The sequence below is a fragment of the Vanellus vanellus genome (genome assembly GCF_965231255.1).
Source record: "Vanellus vanellus genome assembly, chromosome: 7".
NCBI classification, from domain to species: domain Eukaryota; kingdom Metazoa; phylum Chordata; class Aves; order Charadriiformes; family Charadriidae; genus Vanellus; species Vanellus vanellus.
Window position 1 is genome coordinate 28693309 of NC_138912.1, and position 10604 is coordinate 28703912.

Consider the following 10604-nt stretch of genomic DNA (forward strand, 5'->3'; position numbering starts at 1 on the left):
TTCCATTCATCATCCCAAAATGTGGGAATGAATGTGTTGGGAGTTAGAAGGAAGTCAGAACTGTTAGAAATGGTGAATGTCAAGGTTGGGTATTGACATAAGCAGTCCGAATGACTGATTATTTGAGGACTGCTGAACATTCAGGGGCCGTTGCAAGCCTGGTCTTTCTCATGTCTTAGTTGAGCTCCCTGCGGTAACTGGCTGCATAAGAACACATTGCTGTGGCACACATCAGCTGGGCAGCTCAGTAGGAGCACAGGCAACCATCATCTATTGCGTTCATTACAAAAGCCAGAGATACTGGTACGGGCTGTGCGCCATGTTAAGTTGATGCGAGGTACTCACAGCCCAATGGTAGTACCAAGAACAAGAATGATTTTAAGCGTGGAATCTCCTTGGATGCATTTTGCTGCTGCGAGGTACAGGATCTGGTGCACACGCCTCACCGTGTGCGTCTGTGGGGAAGATGGTTTTACTGCTCACAATCAATCTGTAGAATGTTTACAGCAGGAAAATAATCAGCTCTAACAGAGTAGTCAGCTCTTACAGGTTGTGGGGTAGCTTATTAGCAACTTTGACATCAGAAATGAAATCAGTTACTTAATTTAAAAGCTGCTATTCAGGATTTAAAATTTGTACTTCCAGGGAATTATTACTAATCATGTACAGTTCCTGTTCCCTAATGACTTATTTTACCTACTCATTTGTCCATAAATTATTATATAATCAGATTAAAAATTATAAATACCTACCTTAAACTTACAGCTTTTAATTAAATCTTAAAATAGGGGTGTTTTAGTTATAATTCTCAAGTATTTTAACTTTTGGGCTATGCTACAGGCTTTGTCTAGTTAAAAAAAAGATATCCCAAATTCTTGCTTTGGATAATGATTGCCCCTCAATGACTTAATAGGTATCTTTTCAAAATAAAATGCAGTGTTCTTCTGTAAGCAAGGCCCTCACTGAACAGAGTTAATATGAATGATAAACATTTCAAGGGTGGATTGTTTTGTGTATTTTAACAGGGATTCCCCAGAAGAGGACAGGATGCTTTATATATCCCTCGTAATCCCAAAATAGATAGAGAAAAGGTTGAGACCTATGAATTGAAGAGAGAATGATTCTGTTCAGTATTATTCAGATTTATATAAATACATCATAAGCTCACCGCGTGGTGACTGCTTTCCTGGTCCTGTTCTGCTTTTCATCATTCTTTGGGAGTTTTTCTGGCAAAAAGTCCTCTGTAACCGTTTCATTTTTTCTTGCTCCTCTGCTGTAGCCTTGGAGAAAGGCATTTCAGGACTCAAAATTTGCAGTTATTATTAGTGACTTCTGCATTACCTAGCTAACTGATCAAATATCTTCTCTTCTACGTGGCTATGGATGACAGTGATGCTTTAATTATGCTCCTGAGCGGTTAACGGAAAGCTAAGTCGCTGCCCAGCATTGGTCAGAAAAACATATGAAGTTGGAGAGTAGTTTGGTTTGCCCTGAGCACACCTAAAAGTGATCACATGTGCTGTATAAACATATCATGAAAACTTGCAGGGGTCTTTTCTTCATAGAATCATCAGAATGGTTGTGGTTGGAAGGGCCCTTAAAGATCACCTAGTTTCACCCCTCTGCCATGGGCAGGGACACCTCCCACCAGACCACGTTGCTCAGAGCCCCATCCAGCCTGGCCTTGAACACTCCCAGGGATGGGGCATCCACAGCTTCTCTGGGCAACCTGTGCCAGTGCCTCACCGCCCTCAGAGTTAAAAACTTCTTCCTGATATCTAATTGAAATCTACCCTCTTTCAGTTTAAAACTATTACCCCTTAGCCTATTGCTACCGTCCCTGATGAAGCATCCCTCCCCATCTTTTCTTATAAGCCCCCTTATGTACTGGGAGGCCACTATAAGGTCTCTCCGGAGTCTTCTCTTCTCCAGGCTGAACAACCCCAACTCTCTCAGCCTGTCCTCGTAGCAGAGGTGCTCCAGCCCTCTGATCATTTTTGTGTCCTTCCTCTGGACCCGCTCCAACAGGTCCATGTCCTTCTACGTTGAGGTCTCCAGAGCTGGACACAGTGCTCCATGTGGGGTCTCACCGGAGTGCAGTAGAGGGGCAGAATCCCCTCCCTCGCCCTGCTGGCCATGCTTCTCCTGATGCAGCCCAGGATGCGGTTGGCCTCCCGGGCTGCGAGCACACTTTGTGGGCTCATGTTGAGCTTCTAAACCCCAAGGATGTCTCCATCCACAGAACAAGTTCAGCAGCTTAATTATTAATGCTTCAGTGTTGACACTGAGCTCACGTTATTGCCGGTCACCTCCGCCTGATCTGGTGCAAAAGCAAAACCCATCAGCTCGGAGGGCCGAGTCCCTTCAGCTGGAGCCAGAGGCAACTTCTGGAGACAGGCGGAGCAGTGAGGTGCTGGTCGGTGCTCTCGGGTCTTCGTCAGCTGTCGCAGCTCCGACCTGCGCGGCTCCTGGTGGTCAGAACCATCTGTCTGCCACGCGGGGCCCACCGCCGGCCCAGCGCAGGAGACCTGCTCGTGCCTTTCCTGAGGCGGGCTCTGCCAGGAGAGGGAGAATAAAGCCCACGCTGTTGGGCTCGGGCTGCCCGCCGCTGGGGCGCTGCAAAGATAAATGAAAATATTGTGCTTTGGAGTCAGAATCCACCCTCTGCCCCGGGCGGGCGCTCAGGTTAGGTGGGGGGTGTTGGGCCCTGCTGTGTTTTGACAGATGCTGTTTGTATAGTTTCCCTTTTTTAAGCTGTGGTCCGGGTGTAAAAAGCCAGCTGTTTTCCTTGGAGGAGTCGCTGCATTTCAGCATTAGAGTAGTAAATATAGTAACATTCGTTTAAACAGGAACATGTTGCACTGAATTCAGAAGTGATTTTTTAATTTATTTTTAGCTGCTGTATGCTATAGACATTAATCGTAACCTTTCCCAAGGAACTTGCAATCTGTGGAGGGAAGGGGAAGTGTTCCTCGTTAAGGGAAGTCAAAATGAGATTAGCTCAGGGCACGCTTTTATGTTAGACCCTTCACAGGAATGAACTCAGGTTGTGCTTTTGAATTTGCAAGCTTTAATTTGTTTAAAAACATGTCATTCAATGGGACTAGTAGATACTGTTTTGGAGAATCAGAAAATACAGACGAAAAAGTTGAAAAAAATACAGGGAAATGCTTAGTTCTGGGCCCGCTGCATCCAGAAGAAAATACTTAATGGCTTCTTTTTTTTTAATTTCCTAAAAGCCCGTGAGATACACATACCTATGAAACACTTGCTAAAACGTCTTTGTTAACTGGTCAGGTTGCGCTGGTGAATGTTCAACACTTCCCAGCATTTAGGACTGGAGAATCGCGTAAGGAGGGCAAGAGGAGTGGTGGGTAAGCCCCAACAGCTTGTATCTGAACGCAGAGATTTAAATTGCAGGTTTTAGTGCATACCGGAATATAAACTTTAGAATAAAATTAAACCGCTTTTTGCTTTTTCAGATTGGTGAATGAAAGGGAAAGAACTTCACATACCCCTTAAAATGACAATTCAGCATGAATGCAGTAACTGGTTGACTCCTCCACCAGTGTAAAGAGAAAGCTTTCTGTGTAGCCAAGGTGGTTTTGGCCTTTATTTGGCTGAGATGTCCTTGCTGTGCGTACAACCCCCAACTGCATCTTAAAGGGATTAGTCACTCAAATTTTACTCGGCTGTGAAGTAAGATGGGGAACATGGGGATATGGCACCCCATGGTGCTCATCTCCTCCTCCTCCTCAGGCCTGACTGCTGGCAAACCGAAGGGCTCCACTGCTGTCTTCACTGCAAAAGCTTTGCAGAGAAGGAGACTTTTTTACATTTCTGTGGTTGCACCGGCTCTGCTGACCTCTGCTTTTATTGATATGGCATCAATTTTTCTTAATGCATCAGAGCAAGAAGCGCATTTGGCGCGGAATGGCTGTGGCAGCTGTGCGGGACACATCTGGAAGTGGAGGTACAGGTTCCCCCTCGCCCCCCCCCCCAGACACAGCTCCCCTGGGCTGCCCTCCTCTGCAGGATCCACACTTCCACCTGTTCTGAATTTTAGCATCATGATTGCCATCAGCCTCAGGTGAATTTGCATCAGCTGGGAGATGGGCGCCATGGCTCCTCCAGGGCCCTGCGGGGCAGTGCTGCCCCTGCCGCCCCCCCATGGGGGAAGGGAGCGGGTCTGGGGCTCACCCGGACCCGCCGGGAGGGGCTGCCCCTGCCACAGCTGTTGCATTTGCAGTAATGATGGCACCTGTGTGCTTAATTAGGGCCTGGTGGAATAATTGGCTCTTCTCATTTGGTACCTGAAGCTGGCAGAAAAACGTCCTTCTACTTCTTTCTCCGGCAACACGGTCTCCCTCCTTCTGGGTTAGAACAAGGTAAACGTTTTACTGATTTTTCTGGCATACGCTACTCTGAGATTACACCAAAAGGGAATGGCTTCCATCTTTTTTTACCAGGAGAACTTGTGTGCTTCTGCAAAGGATGTGTTGTGCTGGGTTTGGAGAATAGCTGGGGTCTGTATGGCAGCACCGTGTGGCAAAAGTACTTCTGAGCTGAGGGTGGAATGTTAAATAAATCCCTTTTATGTTTAAGTCTAAGTGTTTGCATAAGGTTGTATGAAAACACAGCCCTGTTTTGGTTAGCATAGTGTTGCTTTGGGATAGGTGAAATAAGTCCCTCTAAACTTAAAGTGCATAGACGGGAGATTGTGGTGACTTCATGGGTTTATTTGAACTGCTGGAAGTCATATGTAGCACGGTGAGTTTTTCCAAAGCAGCGTTTTTAACCCAAACAGTTTCAAGGTTGCCTTGTAGCTATAGGACTCGTGTCTTGTGTGACTTAGGCCTCCTGACCCACGTCCTCTCGTCTTTCACTGCGACTGCTGATGAGAGTTAACTTTAGTTAAAGGCTTTATCATTTTCTTCCGCAGGTAGAATGCTTTGCAGTCTGTACGTGAATTGCACGTAAAAGAGGATTTTAACCCGTTCCTGCCACTTGCAGTGCCAGTGGCTTACCTAACTCATTTCGAGATGCTCTTGTACTTATGGTTGTGATGATGCCTGATCCCGAAAATTCCAGCAAGGAATTATTTTTTTTTTTTTTTTTTTTGCACTTGCTTTAGCACTTGCGTGTCTGTGGGGGGCGCACACGCTCTTTCTGAGCACCCAAGTGTTCTCAGCCTTCTGCTAAAAATGCCATTTTAGAACAGAATATATCTGGAGTAAAACAAAATCTAATGTGGAGGGTATAAAACAGCCTTCACCGATAGAGCGTATGACCCGTCTGGCTCCCGCTGACGGGGGTGCCAAGCGTGCCCGGGCAGCGGTGTCACAGCTGTGAAACAAACGGGGGGTTTTCTCCTGCGAGGAGCAGGGGCGCGCGTTCGCGGTGCGTGACGGGTGCGGAGGAGATGGGAGGTGAAGCTGTGTGAGGCTGCGGAACCAGGAGCTGAGGGGTGCAGTGGTGACTTTGGCCCCGGGAGAGCCTGAGCTCCTCCGTGGGTTTCCTGCAGCCTCGTCCAAGCTGAAGTGGTTTCTCTCCGGCTTTGTCACAAGCCGCGGGGAAAATGATCATATTAATGGGGTAGTTTGAAGAAAAAAGAAAAACCTTTGAGATTGCCTGGTGCTGAGGTACGCTCTGGAGAGGAGCTTAGAGACAGATTAAAGCTCAGGCCACTCTCAGTGTGCGAGTTGTGCACTCTCTTGGGCTGTGCAGTTACTGGGGAGCTGCTGGGACGGATGGGGTTCTGGCCTGCGGGTGCGGCCCATGAAGAGCAGTTGTTGGGTGGTTTCGTGTGTGTTCGGGTTTAAAGCCTTGTCAAAGTGACTTTTTGGCTGCTGGGTTCTTGTCAAATTCTTCTTGGGCTACTTGGATACCGTGAAGGTTCTGAGAAGTAAAGTGAGATAAGAGGCATATAGGAAAAAACTTGGATTTGCTTGGATTTGTTCATTACTTGCTTGGATGTTATGTTTTTGAAGCATTTTAGGAGTGGTGTGGTTTTTTTTTTCCAATTGAGACAAGTTCTTCAGTGCTGAGCTCTAATGTCCACAGACATGAATAGTTGTGTTTCATTAAATTCTGCTAGTGCCATACCTATTAAGGGCTTTAATCAAATACATCACTTATAGCTGTGCTTGCTGAGTCCCCAGTGCTCTGTCACTGCAATTGACAATGGGCTGTTTCAAGAGATGTTTGGGGAGGCAGATGGTGTTACTAAGAGTTTCTTTGAATTGAATGTAAACAACTGGATGTTGTTTAAGTATTTTAAAGGAAACTTTCAGTGTTGACACTGATGGATAGCAAGATTCTATGAATTTAATACCCCCCAGAATTGGAAGAGGTCTGAGTGTGCTCATGTGACAGCGATTACACCGGTGTTAAGTGCTTTTCTGTCTGTGTAATGAGGTTCTGTTGGATCACGTTGGACTTCTGCCTCCAAATGGAATTACGTTAATTTTAAGACTAAGATATATCTGCTTAATCTGAAGAAGCTAGATAAAATTAGAAATATTGTAAGCAAATTTCCACTAAACTTCAAATATCTTCGTTCCTGACCCAGCCGAGGCATGGATGTTTGAACTCCGTGCTTTGGTTTGTGTGCGCTTTCAACTTACTTTAAACCTCATAAAATGGTCTCCATGCCTTCCCTTGAGGTGGGGGTGGTGACAGGAATCCTCAGCATGGCAACAGCCCTGGGGTTTGGGATTTGTGTGTGTTTGGGGTTTTGGGGGAGTTTTGGCGTGTTGTGTGTTTTTTCTTCTGGTAGGTGCTACTAATAGTTTCAAGCAACTGTATACTGGTTTTGCCAAACACTATTTCTTACAGAACTTCTTATATAAGAAGGATTGCTTTTTATTATTATTAGGTGTTAGAAGCCTATGTATTCTTAGTATCACAAGGTATGCATTCTAATACATCAGAAACAGTATATTTATTGGCTTAGTATTTTTAAACTAATGTTGCATTTCCTGGTGGTTTGAATTTCTTCCTCATCGCATCTCTTAAGGAGGTGGAGTATCTACCCGAAACTGCATCAGCGTTCCCTGTGTGACATAAAACTTGACTGTCTTTTAATATTTTGTTTTGAAAATAAACTAATATCCCAAAGTTACTTTACAGCAATCAATTGCATCTATTTCCTGTGCAAACACCAAATGTGGTGTCGAGAAGCCACAAAAATGCTGATGTTAGAAATTGCTTACAACATTGGAAATATTAGAAACATTTAAATTCTTTGCTGTTATGAATAATGTTCTAGAAATGGTTACACTTTAGACTGTACCTCCAAATTACTGCAGAAATACACCCCTAAACAGTGTTTCTCTCTCTTCCGAGGCCCACCTTGGGGCACGGTGGAGGAAGGCAAACCGCTGTGGTGTCAGGGAACCTCTGTTGGAGGCCTAATGTCCCGTGTGCCAAAACCTCGAAGCATGCCCAGTTGCCTCTGCCTTTCCGGGGGGAGTATGGAAGGAAGAATTTGAAAGCAACTATTGCTAACACTTGCGTGCTCATTGGTCTGGGAACTTCCTCGGGAATTAACGGTTTAGGATAAAGTCTTTCTGCAGTTTGATTTCCTTTTTTAACTTTTTTTTTTTTTTAAGTATCTCTACAGCCCTCCTTAATGGCTGTAGAGAGCCATAAGACAAAACTGTGCTTCTGTATGCTGTTTGCAGGCTTTTCTGATGAGTTGGGAAGCTGAGGTTGCCCTGATAAAATTATATACGTTGCAGACTGAAGAGGGAAAATCTGTCTGCATGTCCTCAGCAGAATTGCTGATTTCCCCCAAAAAGATGTGCTAATGTCAGTTGTCAGCTGAATTTTGCTACGTGAGTTATTTGCTGAAAGCAAGCCGTTTCTTGGGAGCCATTAACTTGATACATCAAGTTGTTGCTAACGTAACTAAAGATATCTTACTGGCATTGAGTTACTGCTTGTCCTACTGTGTCGTGCTCTAATGGCAGTAAAGTGTCTGGAAAGCAATTTTATAGTTTACTCTTATGCCTGTGTAAATAGCTAATTTATCCTAATGACTGGATGGGACATAATTGGAAGTGAGGTTTCAAGAATGTAATATGCATATTAATTATGAGTGTGAACTGGCCATCAGGAATACTCTTGTCTGCTTGATCCTCTTAATGCTGGTAAATGGTAAACATCATTATCTTTTCTAATGAGCCATGATGACTGACAGTAGTACTGTTCTACTCTGGGAGTCTGTTGTAGATGTCTGGTTACCAAAACAACTTCCCCAGAGCGTCTTCAACGCATTAAAAATACTTGCAGGATCTCCAGAGCTCCTGCACTTGCAAGATCTAACATCTTTTTAAGGCTTGTAGCACTGGGGCAGTGTGTTAGGAAAGCCGGATTCTCCTCAGAGCTCTGCGCTCGTTCTAGTCCCTGTGTGAACCTGGAGAAGTGGCTTTGCTTCTGTAAAGCAGGGCATGAAAAAGGGTAGTGGTTGCAACCAAAGGTCCTGGAGCGTTGATATGTCAACTGAATCTTGCTATAGGGAACCCTGTGGTGTGCTGCAGCCAGCGAACATTTCTCTGCTTTCCTGTTAAAAGGATAAGTACGTGGGGACAGAAAAACCAAAACTCAATGTTTTTTACACAGTGGAACTGTTAATCGCTTTCATTGAGAGAAAGAAAATACTCTGTAGCAGACGACTGTATCAAATCCATAAAATAGCGTTACGGAGAGGACATTAGAAGTGGCAGCACACTGTTGGCTTAGTGTTGCTCTTGCCTTTGTTGGAAGACATTTAAACCTTCGCCTTGTTCAGCCACATCAGTTTGCAAGTGAAAAATAACCAAGGAAAAAAGATAAGCCTGGTTGAAGCAAGTTGTTTTTTATTAATGCAAGCACATCCAGTCAAACACGGAATATCCTGCTTTATGGTACAGCTTTATATTTAGCATTTCAGCTCAGAATAGCAAAACACAGTATTTAAGGAATGTATCAAACTGAGGGAGGAAAAATAAAAAGGAACCAATGTGGATACTGCATTGATTTCAAGTATATACTAGGACTGATTGACCAGTGAAGTGCACATTCATGTGAAAGCTTTTTTATACATTTACAGAAAGTGTTCTAAAATTGCATTTCAAATATATATTTTTTTCTTAAATTTTAAGCATCCCTTTTAAATTTCAATTACACAAACAAAGCTGATAGACAATCCCTCTTATAGTGTCCGACAATGTTACTAGCTAGAACATCTCTGAAAGTGCAAAACACTGTAATAATACAGTATAAATATTCTTACTCTAATCCAGGGCCGAAGGTCAGTACTTCAGCACAGGAAAAATAGCAGCAGATCATAAGAATTATCTCTTCCCCTTTTCTGGGCTGTTCTTATTAACAGTTAGTATTCTACTTCTTCCTTCTTCGTGGCATAACTTGCTTTTTTTTTTTTCCTCTTTGATGTCAATGCTATGGAAATAGAAAATGTTGATTTATCTCCCTCGCTTAACCCAACTTACTCTTCTAACTTCAAGTATTTGTTAAGGGGGCAGTGGAACAGGGAGAGAGGGAAGGCTCTTTAATTTTTCACCACACTACGGGGCCAATACAGCAAGTAATTTCTACTAAGTGATTGCAGATGCTACAAGAAACAGCGGCACTGCTCTTGGTTGTAGGCACTCAGCAAGAAGAGTCTACTGGACTGGAATAAACCAGACCCTTGGTCCAGCAAGTATTGCCCCTTCAAACAAAGTAGTTTTTAATCTGAGCCTACTTTTTGTTCTTTCTTAACTCAGAGATCAGGTAAGAAACAAAGTCCTGAACTGTGTATTTTTTCCTGGAAATAAATACCTTAACATAATCTTAATGTAAGATTCTCAGGTGCTCATTTGGATAGCCAAATTAGGTGTAAACTCAAGGCTAAAAGGAAAAATTAGAAATGGTACGCATCGGTGGGTAATTTTGGTACTGACCCGGGTTCAAAGGTTTGACCAATTTCTTATGGTGTTTTCCCTTAGATTTCAATGGGTTCTGGCCCAGACAGTTAATCACGGCTTGCAAAATACTTGAAAAAGCTTGTATCATAAGTTGGTCTTTGCTTAAATTGGCTGCAAGTGCAGACTAGTGTTTTCAAAGGCAACAAGGCAATTAAATGTCCTGTTGAGTGGTGATGAACTCTTCTTGAAGCTTCTTTGGAAATTTTAGCCTTAACTTCAAATTGGACATCTGAGTTTACTTCCCTCTCCCTAGCTCATGTCTAATTTCTATTTTCCAAAAAACTGTTTTCAAAAAAACATATTGAGCCTGTTTTGCAGAGATAATCTAGGTTAGACATCTTTCTCTTAAACAAAAAAAAAATTCCCTGATTTCTAAAAGGAAAACACAAACTATTCTGATAGCCAGAATTTAAAGGATAGTTTCCAGAAGTAATAAAACTTAGACATGTGTGCCTCTTCACACATGCACACACACATACTCACACACAAACGCACGTCCCCCAGCAGTTACCCCATCTTATCTCTTTAAATCATGTAACAAAAATATGTTTGCTGCACCATCAATGTTACAGGCAGGTATACTCTACTTCGTGTGCCATATTCTCCATTTTATTTAAAAAGTACATTGTAGCT